General features: G+C 41.5%; 1 protein-coding gene across 1 annotated transcript in view; it reads left to right on the forward strand.

The window, feature by feature from the left end:
* Window positions 1-4,121: 4,121 nt before the first annotated feature.
* The window catches only part of tnk2b (tyrosine kinase, non-receptor, 2b), a 173,447-nt gene continuing 152,502 nt past the window's right edge, over window positions 4,122-25,066 (forward strand). Inside the window, exon 1 of the mRNA XM_090181791.1 lies at window positions 4,122-4,382. The gene's annotated coding sequence lies outside the window, so the exon portion shown is untranslated. The remainder of the gene's footprint in view (window positions 4,383-25,066) is intronic.

Consider the following 25,066-nt stretch of genomic DNA (forward strand, 5'->3'; position numbering starts at 1 on the left):
AGACAGTGTACGCTTGTTTTCACATCTTAAGCCATAATAGGTACAATGGTGTATCATGGAACCACTGCCCTTGTCAATTCCTTAACAGTGTTATGTGTGTTAGCAGTTCTCTGTAACACAGGGTTGATTTTAAAGAGGTTGTCAATGGTGAATTACATTAGCAATGACATGATGACCAACCGGCACTTCTCTCAGCCTATTATGGTCTGACTTAGTATGTCATTTAATTAAAATGTATAGCCTACAACAGTTCATTTGTTGACACTGGCAGTAGATATCTCTCTTCTTCTCTTTCCCTATAGCTCTCTCTCTCTTGCTTTTTCTCTATATCTCTCTCCATCTCTGGAGTTTTGCAATAAGCATCCTTTATTCGAATTGTCACTTCATTTACACTAATCCCTGTCTTGTATTGCATAGATAATCTGTAACAATGAACTAAATTAGCGGCCGAGTCAGAGGGATTTGTTCTTTAATATCAGACATCAAAACAGTGGGGCTGATATAGGAATGTGTGAAATGTACAGATTGACAGTCATAGATACAGATGACAACGGTTGTTGATTTAAGATGAGTGACAGGATGTTTTTTTTACTCACAGAGGGAGAGATATTAATAATATTTTGTTACTGTAGCCGTTTTATTATATATTTAGTCAGGTTTGGAGATTACAGTGTGGGAGAAAGAGAGAGTCTGCACATGTGTTTGTTTGTATGTTACCATTTGTGGTCAGCTGGTTATTGGTTCCCATGGAGCTTTTTGGAGCTTCATTAATTAAATGCTCTGTCCACATGGTAAGGACCCTCTGTGGTGCTCGTGCACTAATGCCATGGAGTGGCCCATCTCAGGACAACCCCTATGGGGCATAAACGGGGCAGTTTGGCTGTCAGCTTGCTGAGGCTTTGGGACCACACATGAAATTCCCATCATTTACGGCATTCCCAGAACGTAAGTAGGGATGTTCTGAGAAGGATAAAATAACGTTTTCGAAAAGTTCCCTGAATGTTTGACAAAGGTTCTCAGGGATGTCCCCAGAGCTCGTTTCCTCTGCATTTCCCATATTTCTCTATGTGCTGGTTTCCCAGACCCAGATCAAGTGTATCCCTGATCTAAAAAGCAAGCTTGATAGAAAAGTCTTGAGTAGAATCGTAACGGATATGGGCAATTTTCGGTATACGATTATTTTTTTGTAATTATCTGTGATCAGAAGAAATGCTATTTTCAGGTGGCAGCAAGCATCTTTCTCTTGTCAGTAAGTAACAACATTTTTAAACCATTGTCTTTGAGTCAGTCATTTGCGAGGTTCTATGTGGTCTAAATAACTCAACTGGCCAGTTTGCCTGACTGTAAAGATAAGGGCTGGTTGTATGTTGATCCTGCTGTTCTGATTGGATAGAGTGAAGCTGTATTTCTCTGACCACTCTCTTCATAATGTCTGTCACCCGATCACTTTTCCTGACATGTTTTTGGTCTGATCATTTAGATTGCGACTGCCTGCTACTATAATAAATCACATGGTGAGGACGCTTGCTATCAAGCTCTCAATGTGCATAATATCTAACAAGCAGGGTAAGGGTAGGGGAAAAAAGATGAAACGCTGTCCATTGCAAGTTGAGGACCCACTCCTCCGCTCACTGCTCCTAATGTGCAGGTTTGTTGCTTTGTTGTCATTTGTTAGTGTAAGCCCAAGGAGACATTGTTTTTGAGAAGTCTACCCTATCCAATTATGCTCACACAAAAAGCCAGAAGTTATGAATTTAGAACGGAGTATTACTGATGGAAAATAACATGAAAGTTCTAAAGAACAACTTCCTAACTTGCACAGCAGTCACTAAAAGTATTGTTCTTAAATGTGTTGTTTATTTGTTTATGGGAGACTTGTTGACTGCGTATTTGACCGTCCAATACACATCTGCTCTACAGGTAGATGGAGTTGTCATTTCACAAGTCACAAAATGTTTTATTTTTTTAGGACTGGATAACATGGCTTTCAAATCCCTTTGGGGGCATTTAAATTATATTTTTTTACAGATTGAAAAACTATGGGTAGCATATTTTGAAAAGACTACTTATCGAATGTTTCAAAAATGTTTTTGGGGGTTTAGGACAGCAGGCAAAACTGCCTGTCTCCTGTCTTTGCTGCAATAAATCATGGTGTTTTTGTCTTTTGTCTAATGTCACCAATGTAACACATGTAACACATGTCTGAAAGGCAATATGTGTAGACTATTGCAGGAGTATTAAATACATTTCAGGGTAGGGTAGACATTTTCAGTTCAATGTTGCGTTTCACCTTGGTGTGTCATGGAGGATTTTTGCCCATATACACTGAACAAAAATATAGATGCAGCAATTTCAAAGATTTTACTGAGTTATAGTTCAACTGATATTCACGCCAATGCTATATTCCTGTCTACTCAATGTAGGAAGAAAGCAGCAGGTACACCCGCTGCTCTACAGAAAGACCTATAGAGAATCCACTAATCCAGCCCATGTGGGACTAAACCCGAACCACCCTATAACAAAGGATATCGTAAATCTATGCACACAAACCCTGTCTCCACCAGTTTGTAGAACCCGTTACATATCCCCTTGCCTGATGAGATGGAGCAACTGGAGGCCATTCTGGGGTTGTTGGTTGTAGAGATATGCTTCCTATTTGACTATAAATTGTAGTGCCTGCACTACATGGTAGGTATAAGTTTGATAATACATTGCTTATTATATGATTGCATAAATTAAATTAAATAAATGTGAGATTGAGTAATGACGGCCTCTAGCACACATTGAGTGATGGACGCATGAATGCACACATGGGTGTTAACCTGGCCATGTAGTTTCATCATATCACCACTTGATGACGACAGAGGACAATGATAACAACCTACCAGGGAAACTTTCTACATGCAGAAATCCAGTGACAAACTCAATGATTTACATATACACAAGTTGACTCAAAGGATACTGTGTCAAGCACCGCACCTCCATTTTGGCATTCCCCCCCAAAAAAATATTTAGGAAGTTATAGAAATAAATGTACTAATGTGTTTTTGCCAAGTGTATTCTATTACAGACACCTTAATGCATACTTCTACATTATATTATGTGAGCTAAACATAATTTTTTAAAATTTTTATTTAACCTTTATTTAACTAGGCAAGTCAGTTAAGAACAAATTCTACCTACCCTGGCCAAACCCTAACCCAGATGCCGCTGGGCCAATTGTCCCCTATGGGACTCCCAATCACAGCTGGTTGTGATACAGCCTGGAATTGAACCAAGGTCTGTAGTGATGCCTCTAGCACTGAGCTGCAGTGCCTTACACCGCTACGCCACTCGGGAACCCACCATGAAAATTATATAAAACATTTTCCTTAAAGTATAATTTTACTGTCCCCACTACAACAAAAATACATAAATAAATTACATTTATTTTAAATGCAGAATTACATTAATTCCTAATGCATTCCTATGGAGGACTGCTTTTCTGGGAAGTGCCAATATGGCTGACCGGTGGCTTCAATCCCCTCCATGGCCAAAACATAGCATTATCTATCAAGGGTTTATATACATCATTGCATACATTACAGTCAATGGAGATACAGCATTTCTTCAAAATATGATTGCCATATGAAGTGACTGGAGCAGTTAACCAGCACATGCTCTTCCTACACTTTTTATTTACAGTATTGCAATTATGTGAAACCACTTACAGCTTTACAGCTTAAGATGACGTATATGTGAATATAAAAAACACTGGCTGTTCATGACAGCAAAGTCAGTCAGCAAAGAAACATTTAATAATTGCATTTAGCATTATTTTGTGTGTATACGTGAAATTGCAGTCAAATGTATTTTAAATAGCGTAGGTGTACATATAGGCACTATTATTAACGTTCAGGAAGTTCTGTATTTTATGAGTAGTCATAAATTGTGTCAAAACAGGGACAAGTGCCTTTAAGAGTGGGTTGACAGAGTTGAGCGTGTACAGAGAAAGCAAAGAATTGGGCGAGTTATTTTTGCATGTCCCGGTGCAATGGGTTGCGGGGTATAAAAATGTTACACCATTCCATTGGTCCATAAACTAAATCTCGACTCAACCGGGGCACTAGGCCTTGCAAAATGAACTGGCCCATTGAGTGTTGACGCCAGCAATGCAATACCCAGTTTGTCTCGAGCAGATGCAAGCAAGCATAAAATACAGCCAATTGAGAATAGAATAGTTGAAATAAGTTATCCATGTTTAAGTTTTCAGAAGGAACTGAAGAGTTTAGAAAATGTCAAGTCATGTCTTAAAGTAATTTACTTGTTTGTTAGAGAAACAGGCATCTAAACAAGCCTCGCGAGGGAGGAAAGCGGTGAGAGAAAGGAGCAGAGATCGGCAGGTAGGCTGTGACAGTGGGCTCATAATGAAAATGCCTTTGAGAAAAATACTCGCTACATTTTTCCCCCTCCATTGAATTAATTGTAGCTACACTTTGTTAGTCTAACAATTGACACCATGTCCACTTCATAATTGTGAACATATAGTTAAGGCGGAAAGAGAATATGTAACTCGCTAGCCCAAAAATGGATTAAAGTAGCCTAACAGTATAGTCCAAGGAACTTTGCTATGTTTTTCATAAAGGCAAATTGGCTCTGGAAGCCAAAACAGCCAAATACTCAATCTAAACGTGAATCGATTCTCAATTAAGGTACGGTTCTAGAAACATAAATACCTCTACTTCCATAGCACATCCCAAATGATTTCACAATGCAAAATAGTTGCAACCAACAGTTTTAAGTAACACCACGTTTGTGGCGTCGGTCTTCTGTTTACACACAGGTGTTCGGGGAGACGGATGGCTAATAGCACAGGTAGTCCACACTATCTTCTCTTTTCCGTAAACAAGCGCTGTGACAAGGACATATAGCCAACCCTATAAAGGTGTACTATCAATTTAACCTTTAATTTTCTGAAAATGATTTCTTGTTGATATGAAAGATAAGGTCCTTGTCAAGCTTCCAAAACCGCCTTAGCGGTTTAGACCGAGATGTGGGGCTCTTAACAAAACTCATCTGTACAGAAGTCGCCATTGTTCAATGACTTCTGTGCAAGTAATAAATGGAACTGAGAGTCATGATCTAGGGCTAGTTCGCTAGCTGGTCCAACAACACCACAATTCATGGAGCAGAATACCCAGAGACCTGGTAGTTTGTTCACTGTTCTCGGGTGCAGGATGTCAATGTTAGCCTTTTTCTATAATAATAATATTTGCTGCCTGGTTAATTAAAGAACAGATACCCGGCTACTACACGTGACAACTTTGTGAACTTCGGTATGCTATATTGATAAGGTATAGGTGTGGTATGGCAATGGGACATTTGTCAACTGCAAGTTAAGCTCACTAACCATGTCCAGTCTCTTCAATTTGGAGCAGATAAGTTAAAGCCTTTTAATGGTGTGTATTAATATTACATTTTGCAAGTAAGTGTAATATCCTGAGTGGAACAATGATTCATGGTGTCATTGAGGCTTACCCCACTGGCACTAGTCTGACTAATCTGTCTGTAATACACAATTAATTGGTATATACAGCCTGAGACGTTTGTGTGCAAAATTGTGTAAATGTTCCTTACAAGCCAGAATGTTGACTAAAATTACAATTGAACTTGGTCTACTCTTCCAGTTGTGTGTGCGGTTTGTCCAACATCTTCTCTACATGAGGAAAAAAAACAGAACTTAGAAAGATATTAAATCCATGTTTGGTATTTGTGGCTGAAGCGACTAGCTCCTGCAAAGAAGCTGGAAATTTATAGATTTGTGGCAGCTAAGATGGTGCATGGTACAACCCATGCATTTTTAATATCTTTTTGAGTTTATCTGTTTTTTGTAGAACCACCTGCAACTGGACACAGACATTTTAAGGATACCCTTTTCCCCAAATTGAGAACGAGCTGGTTGAAAAACCTATGGCGGCGTTTTGTAAAAGCTAACCTGTAACACCCAGAAATGTAAACATAGTGTACACCAGATATGCAGTAAAACTGAAGCTACTTAGGCTTCATTCTTTAGGTGGATGCTAGGGCTTGAACGTCAGCCAGGCCAGTGGAGCTAATTCTTCAGTTCCCTGACAGGGAACATAATACTTTTGGCATCTGATTGTTCTGGCAATTCTCACATAAACACTTAATTGGGAACACAAACCATTTTTGAGAATATCCTGATGAGTGGCCATTTTTAGACCTTTAACCTGTCTGGGCCCTCGCCAATGAAATTGCAGGGCGCCAAATACAAATCAACAGAAATCTCATGAATAAAATTTCTCAAACATACAATATTAGGCACCATTTTAAAGATAACATTCTTGTTAATCCAGCCACAGTGGCTGATTTAAAAAATGATTTACAGTGAAAGCTCCACAAACGATTATGTTAGGTCACCACCAAGTCACAGAAAAACACAGCCATTTTTCCAGCCAAAGAGAAGTCACAAAAAGCACAAATAGAGAAGATTAATCCCTAACCTTTGATCTTCATCAGATGACACTCATAGGACTTCATGTTACACAATACATTTGTTCGGCAAAGTTCATATTTATATCCAAAAATCTCATTTTACATTGCCGTGTTATGTTCAGTAGTTCCATACATTTTTAATAATGTTCCAACCGGAGAATTCCATTGTCTGTAGAAAAGAAATGGAACGAGAGCTACCTCACATGTGAAATGCGCATGACTGAGATCAAGGCTGCTGCCAGACCTCTGACTCAATCAGCTCTCATTCGACCCCCCTTCACAGTAGAAGCCTGAAACAACGTTCTAAAGACGGTTGTCATCTAGTGGAAGCCTTAGGAAGTGTCCCATATCCCACTGTGTATTTGATAGGGGCTGAGTTCAAAAACTACAAACTTCAGATTACCCACTTCCTGTTTGGATTTTGTTCTTAGGTTTTTGCCTGCCATATGAGTTATGTTATACTCACAGACATCATTCAAACAGTTTTCGAAACTCCAGAGTTTTCTATCCAATACTAATAATAATATGCATATATTAGCATCTGGGACTGAGTAGGAGGCAGTTTACTCTGAGCATGCTTTTCATCCAAAAGTGAAAATGCTGCCCCTATCCCAAAGAAGTGTTTAACTCAATCAGTCCTGAGACCCCAGCAAAAATTGGCTTTCAATTTATCTGACTTTAATTTATCTCCATGTCCAGCCCTTATATTTAGCCTCACAATTAAGTGTTTTACCATTTTCGTTTCAGGACAACAAGTAGAACAAACACATTTGACCAAACAGTTGCATTCATTCGTTTTTTTTATTGACAAATGTTAATATTTTTTTTAAAGTCAGCTAAAGCAAAAAGCTGATATAAATGATTGCAATTTTTTGCTCACTGGGAAATTAATACCCAATTAGTCAATGACAACTGTGTGGAGTTCAGTGTTTGTGACGGCAACATTGTGAGCTTATTATAGACACTATTTCATATGAAGAATAACCTCTTAACTTCTAAATCAAATCAAATCAAATTTTATTTGTCACATACACATGGTTAGCAGATGTTAATGCGAGTGTAGCGAAATGCTTGTGCTTCTAGTTCCGACAATGCAGTAATAACAAGTAATCTAACTAACAATTCCAAAACTACTGTCTTGTACACAGTGTAAGGGGATAAAGAATATGTACATAAGGATATATGAATGAGTGATGGTACAGAGCAGCATAGGCAAGATACAGTAGATGGTATCGAGTACAAATGAGATGAGTATGTAAACAAGTGGCATAGTTTAAAGTGGCTAGTGATACATGTATTACATAAGGATACAGTCGATGATATAGAGTACAGTATATACGTATGCATATGCGATGAATAATGTAGGGTAAGTAACATTATATAAGGTAGCATTGTTTAAAGTGGCTAGTGATATATTTACATCATTTCCCATCAATTCCCATTATTACAGTGGCTGGAGTTGAGTCAGTGTCAGTGTGTTGGCAGCAGCCACTCAGTGTTAGTGGTGGCTGTTTAACAGTCTGATGGCCTTGAGATAGAAGCTGTTTTTCAGTCTCTCGGTCCCAGCTTTGATGCACCTGTACTGACCTCGCCTTCTGGATGATAGCGGGGTGAACAGGCAGTGGCTCGGGTGGTTGATGTCCTTGATGATCTTTATGGCCTTCCTGTGACATCGGGTGGTGTAGGTGTCCTGGAGGGCAGGTAGTTTGCCCCCGGTGATGCGTTGTGCAGACCTCACTACCCTCTGGAGAGCCTTACGGTTGAGGGCGGTGCAGTTGCCATACCAGGCGGTGATACAGTCCGCCAGGATGCTCTCGATTGTGCATCTGTAGAAGTTTGTGAGTGCTTTTGGTGACAAGCTGCGCCTTCTTCACGATGCTGTCTGTGTGAGTGGACCAATTCAGTTTGTCTGTGATGTGTATGCCGAGGAACTTAAAACTTGCTACCCTCTCCACTACTGTTCCATCGATGTGGATAGGGGGGTGTTCCCTCTGCTGTTTCCTGAAGTCCACAATCATCTCCTTAGTTTTGTTGACGTTGAGTGTGAGGTTATTTTCCTGACACCACACTCCGAGGGCCCTCACCTCCTCCCTGTAGGCCGTCTCGTCGTTGTTGGTAATCAAGCCTACCACTGTTGTGTCGTCCGCAAACTTGATGATTGAGTTGGAGGCGTGCGTGGCCACGCAGTCGTGGGTGAACAGGGAGTACAGGAGAGGGCTCAGAACGCACCCTTGTGGGGCCCCAGTGTTGAGGATCAGCGGGGAGGAGATGTTGTTGCCTACCCTCACCACCTGGGGGCGGCCCGTCAGGAAGTCCAGTACCCAGTTGCACAGGGCGGGGTCGAGACCCAGGGTCTCGAGCTTGATGACGAGCTTGGAGGGTACTATGGTGTTGAATGCCGAGCTGTAGTCGATGAACAGCATTCTCACATAGGTATTCCTCTTGTCCAGATGGGTTAGGGCAGTGTGCAGTGTGGTTGAGATTGCATCGTCTGTGGACCTATTTGGGCGGTAAGCAAATTGGAGTGGGTCTAGGGTGTCAGGTAGGGTGGAGGTGATATGGTCCTTGACTAGTCTCTCAAAGCACTTCATGATGACGGATGTGAGTGCTACGGGGCGGTAGTCGTTTAGCTCAGTTACCTTAGCTTTCTTGGGAACAGGAACAATGGTGGCCCTCTTGAAGCATGTGGGAACAGCAGACTGGTATAGGGATTGATTGAATATGTCCGTAAACACACCGGCCAGCTGGTCTGCGCATGCTCTGAGGGCGCGGCTGGGGATGCCGTCTGGGCCTGCTGCCTTGCGAGGGTTAACACGTTTAAATGTCTTACTCACCTCGGCTGCAGTGAAGGAGAGACCGCATGTTTTCGTTGCAGGCCGTGTCAGTGGCACTGTATTGTCCTCAAAGCGGGCAAAAAAGTGATTTAGTCTGCCTGGGAGGAAGACATCCTGGTCCGTGACTGGGCTGGATTTCTTCCTGTAGTCCGTGATTGACTGTAGACCCTGCCACATGCCTCTTGTGTCTGAGCCGTTGAATTGAGATTCTACTTTGTCTCTGTACTGGCGCTTAGCTTGTTTGATAGCCTTGCGGAGGGAATAGCTGCACTGTTTGTATTCGGTCATGTTACCAGACACCTTGCCCTGATTAAAAGCAGTGGTTCGCGCTTTCAGTTTCACACGAATGCTGCCATCAATCCACGGTTTCTGGTTAGGGAATGTTTTAATCGTTGCTATGGGAACGACATATTCAACGCACGTTCTAATGAACTCGCACACCGAATCAGCGTATTCGTCAATGTTGTTATCTGACGCAATACGAAACATCTCCCAGTCCACGTGATGGAAGCAGTCTTGGAGTGTGGAGTCAGCTTGGTCGGACCAGCGTTGGACAGACCTCAGCGTGGGAGCCTCTTGTTTTAGTTTCTGTCTGTAGGCAGGGATCAACAAAATGGAGTTGTGGTCAGCTTTTCCGAAAGGGGGGCGGGGCAGGGCCTTATATGCGTCGCGGAAGTTAGAGTAACAATGATCCAAGGTCTTTCCACCCCTGGTTGCGCAATCGATATGCTGATAAAATTTAGGGAGTCTTGTTTTCAGATTAGCCTTGTTAAAATCCCCAGCTACAATGAATGCAGCCTCCGGATAAATCGTTTCCAGTTTGCAGAGAGTTAAATAAAGTTTGTTCAGAGCCATCGATGTGTCTGCTTTGGGGGGGATATATACGGCTGTGATTATAATCGAAGAGAATTCTCTTGGTAGATAATGCGGTCTACATTTGATTGTGAGGAATTCTAAATCAGGTGAACAGAAGGATTTGAGTTCCTGTATGTTTCTTTCATCACACCATGTCACGTTGGCCATGAGGCATACGCTCCCGCCCCTCTTCTTACCAGAAAGATGTTTGTTTCTGTCAGCGCGATGCGTGGAGAAACCCGTTGGCTGCACCGCTTCGGATAGAGTCTCTCCAGTGAGCCATGTTTCAGTGAAGCAAAGGACGTTACAGTCTCTGATGTCCCTCTTGAATGCTACCCTTGCTCGGATTTCATCAACCTTGTTGTCAAGAGACTGGACATTGGCAAGAAGAATGCTAGGGAGTGGTGCACGGTGTGCCCGTCTCCGGAGTCTGACCAGAAGACCGCCTCGTTTCCCTCTATTTCGGAGTCGTTTTTTTGGGTCGCTGCATAGGATCCACTCCGTTGTCCTGTTTGTAAGGCAGAACACAGGATCCGCGTCCGCGTCGCGAAAAACATATTCTTGGTCGTACTGATGGTGAGTTGACGCTGATCTTATATTCAGTAGTTCTTCTCGACTGTATGTAATGAAACCTAAGATGACCTGGGGTACTAATGTAAGAAATAACACGTAAAAAAACAAAAAACTGCATAGTTTCCTAGGAACGCGAAGCGAGGCGGCCATATCTGTCGGCGCCGGAACTACTCTTGTGTAGCAATTATTTATTTATTTTCCCCTTATTTTACCAGGTAAGTTGACTGAGAACACATTCTCATTTACAGCAACAACATGGGGAATAGTTACAGGGGAGAGGGGATGAATGAGCCAATTGTAAGCTGGGGATGATTAGGTGGCCATGATGGTATGAAAGACAGATTGAGATTTTAGCCACTCGTATGATAAGTGCCATGGGACCTTTATTGACCGCAGAGAGTCAGGACACCTGTTTAATGTCCCACCTGAAAGACAGCACCCTACACAGGGAAATATCTCAAATCACTGCCCTGGGGTGTTGGGATATTTATTTTTAGACCTACTGCTTCCAGCAGCATCTGGTCTCCCATCCAGGGACTGACCAAGACCAACCCTGCCTAGCTTCAGAAGCAAGACAGCAGGAGGATGCAGGGTGGTATGCTGCTGGCTTATGAGTGACAGCGCAAAACATGTTACAGTTGAAGTCAGAAGTTTACATACACCTTAGCCAAATACATTAACTCAGTTTTTCACAATTTCTGACATTTAATCCAAGTAAACATTCCCTGCCTTAGGTCAGTTAGGATCACCATTTTATTTTTTAGAAATTGAAATGTCTGAATAAAAGTAGAAAGAAGGATTTATTTCAGCTTTTATTTCTTTCGTCACATTCCCAGTGGGTCAGAAGTTTACATACACTCAATTAGTATTTGGTAGCATTGCCTTTAAATTGTTTAACTTGGTTCAAACGTTTTGGGTAGCCTTCCACAAGCTTCCCACAATAAGTTGGGTGAATGTTGTCCCATTCCTCCTGACAGAGCTGATGTAACTGAGTCAGGTTTGTAGGCCTCCTTGCTCGCACACGCTTTTTCAGTTATGCCCACACATTTTATACAGGTTTGAGGTCAGGGCTTTGTGATGGCCGCTCCAATACCTTGACTTTGTTGTCCTTAAGCCATTTTGCCACAACTTTGGAAGTATGTTTGGGGTCACTATCCATTTGGAAGACCCATTTGTGACCAAGCTTTAACTGGTGTCTTGAGATGTTGCTTCAATATATCCACATAATTTTCCTCCTCATGATGTCGTCTATTTTGTGAAGTGTACCAGTCCCTCCTGCAGCAAAGCACCCCCAAAACATGATGCTGTCACCCACGTGCTTCATGGTTGGGATGGTGTTCTTCGGCTTGCAAGCCTCCAGATTTTTCCTCCAAACATAATGATGGTCATTATGGCCAAACAGTTCCATTTTTGTTTCATCAGACCAGAGGACATTTCTCCAAAAAGTACAATCTCTGTCCCTATGTGCAGTTGCAAACCGTAGTCAGGCTTTTTTTTATGGCGGTTTATGGCTTCTTCCTTGCTGAGCAGCCGTTCAGGTTATGTCGATATAGGACTCGTTTTACTGTGGATATGATACTTTTGTACCTGTTTCCTCCTGCATCTTCACAAGGTCCTTTGCTGTTGTTCTGGGATTGATTTGCACTTTTCGCACCAAAGCACATTCATCTCTAGGAGACAGAACCCGTCTCCTTCCTGAGCGGTATGGGCGGCTGCGTGGTCCCATGGTGTTTATACTTGCGTACTATTGTTTGTACAGATGAACGTGTTACCTTCAGACCTTCAGGAAATTGCTCCCAAGGATGAACCAGACTTGTGAAGGTCTACAATTTGAAATTACTTGTGTCATGCACAAAGTAGATGTCCTAACCGACTTGCCAAAACTATAGTTTGTTAACAAGAAATTTGTGGAATGGTTGAAAAATTAGTTTTAGTAACTCCAACCTATGTGTATGTTTTCTTCCGACTTGAACTGTACATGTGCGTGTTGTTTTCATAGATAACTTTTAATAGTTTGTAGCTCAAACCATTTGGAATCTACAGACATTTTTGTAATGAAGACCCAATGATCCGTGAACCGTACATGATACAGAGTCATGTACAGTGCATTCAGAAAAAATATTCAGACCCCTTGACTTTTTCCACATTTTGTTACATTACAACCTTGTTCTAAAATGGATTAAATAAAAAATCCTCATCAATCCTCACACATTACCCCATAATGACAAAGCGAAAACAGGTTTTTAGACATTTTAGCAAATGTATGAAAAATAAAAAACAGGTACCTTATTTACATAAGTATTCAGAACCTTTGCTATGAGACTCAAAATTGAGCTCAGGTACATCCTGTTTCCATTGATCATCATTGATGATCAATGGACACAGGTAAATTCAATTGATTGGACATGATTTGTAAAGGCACACACCTGTCTATATAAGATCCCACAGTTAACAGTGCATGTCAGAGCAAAAACCAAACCATGAGGTCGAAGGAATTGTACGTAGAGCTCTGAGACAGGATTGGGTCAAGGCACAGATCTGGGGAATGTTACCAAAACATTTATATAACATTGAAGGTCCCCAAGTACAGAAGTTTGGAACCACCACAACCCGGCCAAACTGAGCAATCGAGGGGGAGGAGAGCCTTGGTCAGGGAGGTGACCAAGAACCTAATGGTCACACTGCCAGAGCTCCAGAGTTCCTTTGTGGGGATGGGAGAACCTTCCAGAAGGACACCCATCTCTGCCACACTCCACCAATCAGGCCTTTATGGTAGAGTGGCCAGATGGAAGCCGCTCCTCAGTAAAAGGCATGACAGCCCGCTTGGAGTTTGCCTAAGGACTCTGCGACCATGAGAAAATAGATGGCCTGATGAAAACCAAGATTGAACGCTTTGGCCTGAATGCCAAGCATCACATCTGGAGGAAACTTGACACCATCCTTATGGTGAAGCATGGTGGTGGCAGCATCATGCTGTGGCAATGTTATTCAGGGACTGGGAAACTAGTCAGGATCGAGGGAAAGATGAACGGAGCAAAGTACAGAGAGAGTTCCTTGATGAAAAGCCTGCTCCAGAGCACTGAGGACCTCAGACTGGGGCGACGGTTCACCTTCCAACAGGACAACGACCCTAAGCACACAGCCAAGACAACACAGTCTCTGAATGTCCTTGAGTGGCCCAGCCAGAGCCCAAACTTTCCTAACTGAAACCCAGAGGGTTTTTTGTTTTTCTTGGAATAGAAACCCCATATTATTAATCAAGTTAATTTAGCAAAATGTCTTAATCTTGTTATTACAAAAAGGTTTTAAATTCTCTAGTACAGGCACTATTGAAGGCTGAGAAAGCTTCTCAAAGATGCCATTTTGTGGTCAAACTAGCACTAATGCACCATACAAGCTGCGCCGTAGTACGCTGCAACTTTTAAAGGACAAACCACTGTACTGAAGAAGACCTGAGGCTGTAAGCGCTGCCAAAGGTGCTTCAACAATGTACTGAGTAAAGGATCTGAAACCTTATGTAAATTTGATATTTTCAGTTTTTAAATTTAACAAATTCCCCAAATTTCTAAACCTGTTCTTGCTTTGTCATTATGAGGTATTGTGTGTATGAGTGTGTAGACTGAGATTAATATATATTTTTTAGCCATTTTAGATTAAGCCTGTAACGTAACAAAATGTGGAAAAAGTAAACGGGTCTGAATACTTTCAGAATGCACTGTAGTCACGGATTGGTAAACTCATTCTCACAGATCATACCACTGCTGAGAAGAGATTAATAATATTTGACTGACTGGGGGGGAAAAAATGGCTGGCATGAGAATCTAAATTCATTGTACATTGTCAATTATTTGTGTTTGCTGTACTTTGCATCACATTCAGACTTCTCTAGCAATACGAAGCAAGTTTAACAGCGTTAGAAAACCACCAGAAAAGAAGATAGGTGAACCTGCAGGAGAAAAGGAGAGTAAACGTGTAGCTCCACTCTGCCTTCACACGCAGTGTCTTATCACACACCTGGTGTCAGATACGGGGCCTGAGGGCAGCAGTTAGGTCTACTGACTGAACACGGCTCTCTACCTCCTACGCACTGTGCCCTGCCTCACCCCAGCCCAGCCCTGCCCAACACAGCCAAACCACAGAGACTGTCAAAGAACTCCCATACAGAAACCAGAAGGTACAGATTCACAGGGATTATACTAATAATGACAAAATCCTACCATTTACAATGGTAATACTGTCGATACTGTGGTAATGGCTTACAAGTATGAATAGAAAAAGTAATAATTGACTTGGACTGTTTTTAGTCAACAAATGATGTTATTGCACATGTAAGCCATTTAAGTGGGAGAATCTCAGTGCCTTAACCAAGGTAGGGATCATTCAAAGAATCTGACTACCTGTATAATGCAAAAATAATCTATTGCTAATGGAATTATTTACATGTACCCACATTTGATAATTTGTCTTTTGTAGACATGCACATTAGCTACTCATTAGCATAGACTGGTGCCATTATATGGGGATCTGATAGCAACGGTGGTTATGGTTTTATACCTGTCATTACGTAACCAATTTACACACATCTTACTGGAGCAATTAAGGTTAATGGCTCTTCGCTAATAGTAGAACTGAAATCCCCGATTGTGACCAACAGCATAAAGTCCCATGTGGGTTTCCCCCCTATTTTATTTTTTATTTTACTGTGTTTGAATGGACTATTTAGGCTACTCACTGACCACCACATGAGTCTTATTCACTAGGCACCAAACTTTCACTAACTCTCATACACTATATGGCAAGCTTCTCCCCTCAGTGTTTTAAATTTAGATAATTAATCACTCAACAAACCTCACAGGGAATGGTGACAATGGCCTAATCAGGAAGTTTATTTGATCAGTGCAAAGTGGAGTTGTTAAATTAAGTGCAGTAATCTCTTCAAAGAAGCTGAACGACTGGCTCCCCCATGCCTCAGTGAGTCCTGAGTGCATTTTGGACTCAGTCAATATCTGACTGCTTAGGGTGCTGATATCTCATTGACTGCCTGAGAGGATCAATGCATTTTCTGGCACTAACAAGTGCTCGTTATCAAAACAATAGCATGTTATGCCATGAGTAATGCCTAATTGTCTATATGGAGCCATAGAAGGCCACGCATTTTGAGAGCAAAAATACACTTGCAAAAGTATTCGGCCCCTTGAACTTTGCGACCTTTTGCCACATTTCAGGCTTCAAACATAAAGATATAAAACTGTATTTTTTTGTGAAGAATCAACAACAAGTGGGACACAATCATGAAGTGGAACGACATTTATTGGATATTTAAAACCTTTTTAACAAATCAAAAACTGAAAAATTGGGCGTGCAAAATTATTCAGCCCCTTTACTTTCAGTGCAGCAAACTCTCTCCAGAAGTTCAGTGAGGATCTCTGAATGATCCAATGTTGACCTAAATGACTGATGATAAATACAATCCACCTGTGTGTAATCAAGTCTCCGTATAAATGCACCTGCACTGTGATAGTCTCAGAGGTCCGTTAAAAGCGCAGAGAGCATCATGAAGAACAAGGAACACACCAGGCAGGTCCGAGATACTGTTGTGAAGAAGTTTAAAGCCGGATTTGGATACAAAAAGATTTCCCAAGCTTTAAACATCCCAAGGAGCACTGTGCAAGCGATAATATTGAAATGGAAGGAGTATCAGACCACTGCAAATCTACCAAGACCTGGCCGTCCCTCTAAACTTTCAGCTCATACAAGGAGAAGACTGATCAGAGATGCAGCCAAGAGGCCCATGATCACTCTGGATGAACTGCAGAGATCTACAGCTGAGGTGGGAGACTCTGTCCATAGGACAACAATCAGTCGTATATTGCACAAATCTGGCCTTTATAGAAGAGTGGCAAGAAGAAAGCCATTTCTTAAAGATATCCATAAAAAGTGTCGTTTAAAGTTTGCCACAAGCCACCTGGGAGACACACCAAACACGTGGAAGAAGGTGCTCTGGTCAGATGAAACCAAAATTGAACTTTTTGGCAACAATGCAAAACGTTATGTTTGGCGTAAAAGCAACACAGCTCATCACCCTGAACACACCATGCCCACTGTCAAACATGGTGGTGGCAGCATCATGGTTTGGGCCTGCTTTTCTTCAGCAGGGACAGGGAAGAGGGTTAAAATTGATGGGAAGATGGATGGAGCCAAATACAGGACCATTCTGGAAGAAAACCTGATGGAGTCTGCAAAAGACCTGAGACTGGGACGGAGATTTGTCTTCCAACAAGACAATGATCCAAAACATAAAGCAAAATCTACAATGGAATGGTTCAAAAATAAACATATCCAGGTGTTAGAATGGCCAAGTCAAAGTCCAGACCTGAATCCAATCGAGAATCTGTGGAAAGAACTGAAAACTGCTGTTCACAAATGCTCTCCATCCAACCTCACTGAGCTCGAGCTGTTTTGCAAGGAGGAATGGGAAAACATGTCAGTCTCTCGATGTGCAAAACTGATAGAGACATCCCCCAAGCGACTTACAGCTGTAATCGCAGCAAAAGGTGGCGCTACAAAGTATTAACTTAAGGGGGCTGAATAATTTTGCACGCCCAATTTTTCAGTTTTTTATTTGTTAAAAAAGTTTGAAATATCCAATAAATATTGTTCCACTTCATGATTGTGTCCCACTTGTTGTTGATTCTTCACAAAAAAATACAGTTTTATATCTTTATGTTTGAAGCCTGAAATGTGGCAAAAGGTCGCAAAGTTCAAGGGGGCCGAATACTTTCGCAAGGCACTGTATGTTTTATAATCTTGTGTTTGCTAATCAAACAGGATATGACTTGTCTTTTACAGACCCAATATATAGGCTAAACCATTTTCTTCGTTGTATTTTTCACCTTTAATGGATTGTCAAATAGTCAACTGTTTTGTCATGATAACAATTAGTGACACATGATATATGTGACAATATATTTGTCAATCTCCTTTAATTAATTGCCTCACCAAACAGCTATGATGCATTTTCTTCACCAACTCCTTCTGATGCCAGCTGGAACACCCTTCAGAATCCAGTAGCTGTAGTGCTGGGGTGACAATTGGATGATTATTTCCAAATAAGTAAGCAATTAGCACTATTATTAAGGCCATTTCCTGGTTGCAAAAATTCGAAAAGTTCGCCTAATTTCAGTTTGTGACAAAACAAGCAATTATATTTTAGAGAATCATTGTACAATCTAAACCGCTGTGAAATATGTTTTCCATTACCAAAAATATTATATTTTCAGCTGTTTGAAGCTGGTGTACAAAACCGAAAGTAAAATACGCTAAAACGAAACTTAAGCAAAAGGAAGTGTAGAAATGGCGCACTTACAACCAATCTACTGCTTCTTATACTTTTCTTTCAATGAGTGACAGATCTATAACTAAAATTTGTGTGAATTTGGTCGAGTCACCCAAAAAGTTACATATTGCAGTTTTAACCTCAAACCAACTATACATTTTTGTTCTAGCCTAGCTACTGCTTCTCATTTTGTATTCCGTACATTTATGCTATCTTGCATTGCATTAGTGAACTCCCATTACACTCGCTACACATTGAGCCTCTTTGCCACTTTGATTGGCCAATGTAAATAACAAGCTGCACTCATGAAGGATACCGGACAGCAACCAGTCTCTTTTTATGGGCTGCATGTCATAAACTGCATTGAAAAGTTTTTTGTTTTGCCTTTTCAGGGTTAAAATAGAACTAAACATTCTTTTGCTGCAAAAATGAATACCCACACAAGTACTCGAATACTAACGTCCATTCGGATATTCAAATAACCGTGCACATCCTCAGTTTCTACCTGAGGCAGATGTGCCGCTTCTGTGCAATCAAGCCACCATTTAAATTTCTTAATCTGGGTCAGGCTGTGTAAATGAGGGTCAGGCTGTGTGAATGAGTGTGAGAACAGGATTCACTGCACTGTCTCATTGTTCCTTAGAGGGTTACCAGTTACCAACTGTGAAGGAATATTCTTTAGTATTTTCTATTGAAATACAGTATGTTGTGGATGAAAGTAGGTTCACAATTTCATGCAAACCAGTTTTTACTACAAGTTAAGGTTAACGATACAAAGAATAGTTTGTGAATGTTCAATCAGTAGGATCTAATTAGGCCTATATTTTTTACTTTTTCAAAATATATTTGTTGAGTAGGCTACTTACAAGATTCAAATAACGGGAGATCAAGACAAACAGCATTGCATGTTACAACACTTAAAGCAAAGCCTTAGTCAGTACCAATAGTACTGCCCTTAAACGTCACCTCTTAGTGGGTTTTGTCCGGACACGTGGAACAATTGCGCAAAGAAACAATGCCAGTTGTCTGTGTTCAAGTGCTCATGATTAATAAAGATTCCCCATTCAATCGCCCTTGTTTTTCTAACAGTGGAGTGATGACTTCATTATGAGTGAAAGGCCTCGCTGTACTGTTGGCGCATGAATCAGCAATTACTCGACTGGGTGAACTGGACCACTTCCATTTTCAAATCAAATGTATTTATATAGCCCTTCTTACATCAGCTGATATCTCAAAGTGCTGTACAGAAACCCAGACTAAATCCCCAAACGGCAAGCAATGCAGGTGTAGAAGCACGGTGGCTAGGAAAAACTCCCTAGAAAGGCCAAAACCTAGGAAGAAACCTAGAGAGGAACCAGGCTATGAGGGGTGGCCAGTCCTCTTCTGGCTGTACCGGGTGGAGATTATAACAAAACATGACCAAGACGTTCAAATGTTTATAAATGACCCGCATGGTCAAATAGCCCAGACAGGAAGATCACGTCAGTGACTCAACCCACTCAAATGACGCACCCCCCCTAGGGACGGCATGGAAAAGCACCAGTAAGCCAGTGACTCAGCCCCTGTAATAGGGTTAGAGGCAGAGAATCCCAGTGGAGAGAGGGGAACTGGCCAGGCAGAGACAGCAAGGGCAGTTCGCTGCTCCAGAGCCTTTCCGTTCACCTTCACAGTACTGGGCCAGACTACACTCAATCATATGACCTACTGAAGAGATGAGTCTTCAGTAAAGACTTAGAGGTTGAGACCGAGTCTGCGTCTCTCACATGGGTAGGCAGACCATTCCATAAAAATTGAGCTCTATAGGAGAAAGCCCTGCCTCCAGCTGTTTGCTTAGAAATTCTAGGGACAATTAAGAGGCCTGCGTCTTGTGAGGTATGTACGGCAGGACCAAATCGGAAAGATGGGTAGGAACAAGTCCATGTAATGCTTTGTAGGTTAGCAGTAAAACCTTGAAATCAGCCCTTGCCCTTGCCTTAACAGGAAGCCAGTGTAGGGAGGCTATCACTGGAGTAATATGATAATTGTTGGGGGTTCTAGTCAGGATTCTAGCAGCCGTATTTAGCACTAACTGAAATTTATTTAGTGCTTTATTCAGGTAGCCGGAAAGTAGAGCATTGCAGTAGTCTAACATAGAAGTAACAAAAGCATGGATACATTTTTCTGCATCATTTTAGGACAGAAAGTTTCTGATTTTTGCAATGTTACGTAGATGGAAAAAAGCTGTCCTTGAAACAGTCTTGAAACACTTGATATCGAGGTCCTTCAGTTTTATTTGAGACGACTGTACAACCACCAAGATTCATTGTCAGATTCAACAGAAGATCTCTTTGTTTCTTGGGACCTAGAACAAGCATCTCTGTTTTGTCCGAGTTTAAAAGTAGAAGGTTTGCGCCATCCACTTCTGAAACACAGGCTTCTAGCGAGGGCAATTTTGGGGCTTTCCCAGTGGGTCAGAAGTTTACATACACTCAATTAGTATTTGGTAGCATTGCCTTTAAATTGTTTAACTTGGTTCAAACGTTTTGGGTAGCCTTCCACAAGCTTCCCACAATAAGTTGGGTGAATGTTGTCCCATTCCTCCTGACAGAGCTGATGTAACTGAGTCAGGTTTGTAGGCCTCCTTGCTCGCACACGCTTTTTCAGTTATGCCCACACATTTTATACAGGTTTGAGGTCAGGGCTTTGTGATGGCCGCTCCAATACCTTGACTTTGTTGTCCTTAAGCCATTTTGCCACAACTTTGGAAGTATGTTTGGGGTCACTATCCATTTGGAAGACCCATTTGTGACCAAGCTTTAACTGGTGTCTTGAGATGTTGCTTCAATATATCCACATAATTTTCCTCCTCATGATGTCGTCTATTTTGTGAAGTGTACCAGTCCCTCCTGCAGCAAAGCACCCCCAAAACATGATGCTGTCACCCACGTGCTTCATGGTTGGGATGGTGTTCTTCGGCTTGCAAGCCTCCAGATTTTTCCTCCAAACATAATGATGGTCATTATGGCCAAACAGTTCCATTTTTGTTTCATCAGACCAGAGGACATTTCTCCAAAAAGTACAATCTCTGTCCCTATGTGCAGTTGCAAACCGTAGTCAGGCTTTTTTTTATGGCGGTTTATGGCTTCTTCCTTGCTGAGCAGCCGTTCAGGTTATGTCGATATAGGACTCGTTTTACTGTGGATATGATACTTTTGTACCTGTTTCCTCCTGCATCTTCACAAGGTCCTTTGCTGTTGTTCTGGGATTGATTTGCACTTTTCGCACCAAAGCACATTCATCTCTAGGAGACAGAACCCGTCTCCTTCCTGAGCGGTATGGGCGGCTGCGTGGTCCCATGGTGTTTATACTTGCGTACTATTGTTTGTACAGATGAACGTGTTACCTTCAGACCTTCAGGAAATTGCTCCCAAGGATGAACCAGACTTGTGAAGGTCTACAATTTGAAATTACTTGTGTCATGCACAAAGTAGATGTCCTAACCGACTTGCCAAAACTATAGTTTGTTAACAAGAAATTTGTGGAATGGTTGAAAAATTAGTTTTAGTAACTCCAACCTATGTGTATGTTTTCTTCCGACTTGAACTGTACATGTGCGTGTTGTTTTCATAGATAACTTTTAATAGTTTGTAGCTCAAACCATTTGGAATCTACAGACATTTTTGTAATGAAGACCCAATGATCCGTGAACCGTACATGATACAGAGTCATGTACAGTGCATTCAGAAAAAATATTCAGACCCCTTGACTTTTTCCACATTTTGTTACATTACAACCTTGTTCTAAAATGGATTAAATAAAAAATCCTCATCAATCCTCACACATTACCCCATAATGACAAAGCGAAAACAGGTTTTTAGACATTTTAGCAAATGTATGAAAAATAAAAAACAGGTACCTTATTTACATAAGTATTCAGAACCTTTGCTATGAGACTCAAAATTGAGCTCAGGTACATCCTGTTTCCATTGATCATCATTGATGATCAATGGACACAGGTAAATTCAATTGATTGGACATGATTTGTAAAGGCACACACCTGTCTATATAAGATCCCACAGTTAACAGTGCATGTCAGAGCAAAAACCAAACCATGAGGTCGAAGGAATTGTACGTAGAGCTCTGAGACAGGATTGGGTCAAGGCACAGATCTGGGGAATGTTACCAAAACATTTATATAACATTGAAGGTCCCCAAGTACAGAAGTTTGGAACCACCACAACCCGGCCAAACTGAGCAATCGAGGGGGAGGAGAGCCTTGGTCAGGGAGGTGACCAAGAACCTAATGGTCACACTGCCAGAGCTCCAGAGTTCCTTTGTGGGGATGGGAGAACCTTCCAGAAGGACACCCATCTCTGCCACACTCCACCAATCAGGCCTTTATGGTAGAGTGGCCAGATGGAAGCCGCTCCTCAGTAAAAGGCATGACAGCCCGCTTGGAGTTTGCCTAAGGACTCTGCGACCATGAGAAAATAGATGGCCTGATGAAAACCAAGATTGAACGCTTTGGCCTGAATGCCAAGCATCACATCTGGAGGAAACTTGACACCATCCTTATGGTGAAGCATGGTGGTGGCAGCATCATGCTGTGGCAATGTTATTCAGGGACTGGGAAACTAGTCAGGATCGAGGGAAAGATGAACGGAGCAAAGTACAGAGAGAGTTCCTTGATGAAAAGCCTGCTCCAGAGCACTGAGGACCTCAGACTGGGGCGACGGTTCACCTTCCAACAGGACAACGACCCTAAGCACACAGCCAAGACAACACAGTCTCTGAATGTCCTTGAGTGGCCCAGCCAGAGCCCAAACTTTCCTAACTGAAACCCAGAGGGTTTTTTGTTTTTCTTGGAATAGAAACCCCATATTATTAATCAAGTTAATTTAGCAAAATGTCTTAATCTTGTTATTACAAAAAGGTTTTAAATTCTCTAGTACAGGCACTATTGAAGGCTGAGAAAGCTTCTCAAAGATGCCATTTTGTGGTCAAACTAGCACTAATGCACCATACAAGCTGCGCCGTAGTACGCTGCAACTTTTAAAGGACAAACCACTGTACTGAAGAAGACCTGAGGCTGTAAGCGCTGCCAAAGGTGCTTCAACAATGTACTGAGTAAAGGATCTGAAACCTTATGTAAATTTGATATTTTCAGTTTTTAAATTTAACAAATTCCCCAAATTTCTAAACCTGTTCTTGCTTTGTCATTATGAGGTATTGTGTGTATGAGTGTGTAGACTGAGATTAATATATATTTTTTAGCCATTTTAGATTAAGCCTGTAACGTAACAAAATGTGGAAAAAGTAAACGGGTCTGAATACTTTCAGAATGCACTGTAGTCACGGATTGGTAAACTCATTCTCACAGATCATACCACTGCTGAGAAGAGATTAATAATATTTGACTGACTGGGGGGGAAAAAATGGCTGGCATGAGAATCTAAATTCATTGTACATTGTCAATTATTTGTGTTTGCTGTACTTTGCATCACATTCAGACTTCTCTAGCAATACGAAGCAAGTTTAACAGCGTTAGAAAACCACCAGAAAAGAAGATAGGTGAACCTGCAGGAGAAAAGGAGAGTAAACGTGTAGCTCCACTCTGCCTTCACACGCAGTGTCTTATCACACACCTGGTGTCAGATACGGGGCCTGAGGGCAGCAGTTAGGTCTACTGACTGAACACGGCTCTCTACCTCCTACGCACTGTGCCCTGCCTCACCCCAGCCCAGCCCTGCCCAACACAGCCAAACCACAGAGACTGTCAAAGAACTCCCATACAGAAACCAGAAGGTACAGATTCACAGGGATTATACTAATAATGACAAAATCCTACCATTTACAATGGTAATACTGTCGATACTGTGGTAATGGCTTACAAGTATGAATAGAAAAAGTAATAATTGACTTGGACTGTTTTTAGTCAACAAATGATGTTATTGCACATGTAAGCCATTTAAGTGGGAGAATCTCAGTGCCTTAACCAAGGTAGGGATCATTCAAAGAATCTGACTACCTGTATAATGCAAAAATAATCTATTGCTAATGGAATTATTTACATGTACCCACATTTGATAATTTGTCTTTTGTAGACATGCACATTAGCTACTCATTAGCATAGACTGGTGCCATTATATGGGGATCTGATAGCAACGGTGGTTATGGTTTTATACCTGTCATTACGTAACCAATTTACACACATCTTACTGGAGCAATTAAGGTTAATGGCTCTTCGCTAATAGTAGAACTGAAATCCCCGATTGTGACCAACAGCATAAAGTCCCATGTGGGTTTCCCCCCTATTTTATTTTTTATTTTACTGTGTTTGAATGGACTATTTAGGCTACTCACTGACCACCACATGAGTCTTATTCACTAGGCACCAAACTTTCACTAACTCTCATACACTATATGGCAAGCTTCTCCCCTCAGTGTTTTAAATTTAGATAATTAATCACTCAACAAACCTCACAGGGAATGGTGACAATGGCCTAATCAGGAAGTTTATTTGATCAGTGCAAAGTGGAGTTGTTAAATTAAGTGCAGTAATCTCTTCAAAGAAGCTGAACGACTGGCTCCCCCATGCCTCAGTGAGTCCTGAGTGCATTTTGGACTCAGTCAATATCTGACTGCTTAGGGTGCTGATATCTCATTGACTGCCTGAGAGGATCAATGCATTTTCTGGCACTAACAAGTGCTCGTTATCAAAACAATAGCATGTTATGCCATGAGTAATGCCTAATTGTCTATATGGAGCCATAGAAGGCCACGCATTTTGAGAGCAAAAATACACTTGCAAAAGTATTCGGCCCCTTGAACTTTGCGACCTTTTGCCACATTTCAGGCTTCAAACATAAAGATATAAAACTGTATTTTTTTGTGAAGAATCAACAACAAGTGGGACACAATCATGAAGTGGAACGACATTTATTGGATATTTAAAACCTTTTTAACAAATCAAAAACTGAAAAATTGGGCGTGC

The sequence above is a fragment of the Oncorhynchus mykiss genome, chromosome 8, assembly GCF_057628025.1.
Source record: "Oncorhynchus mykiss isolate SJ-2025 chromosome 8, ASM5762802v1, whole genome shotgun sequence".
Taxonomy (NCBI): Eukaryota; Metazoa; Chordata; class Actinopteri; order Salmoniformes; family Salmonidae; genus Oncorhynchus; species Oncorhynchus mykiss.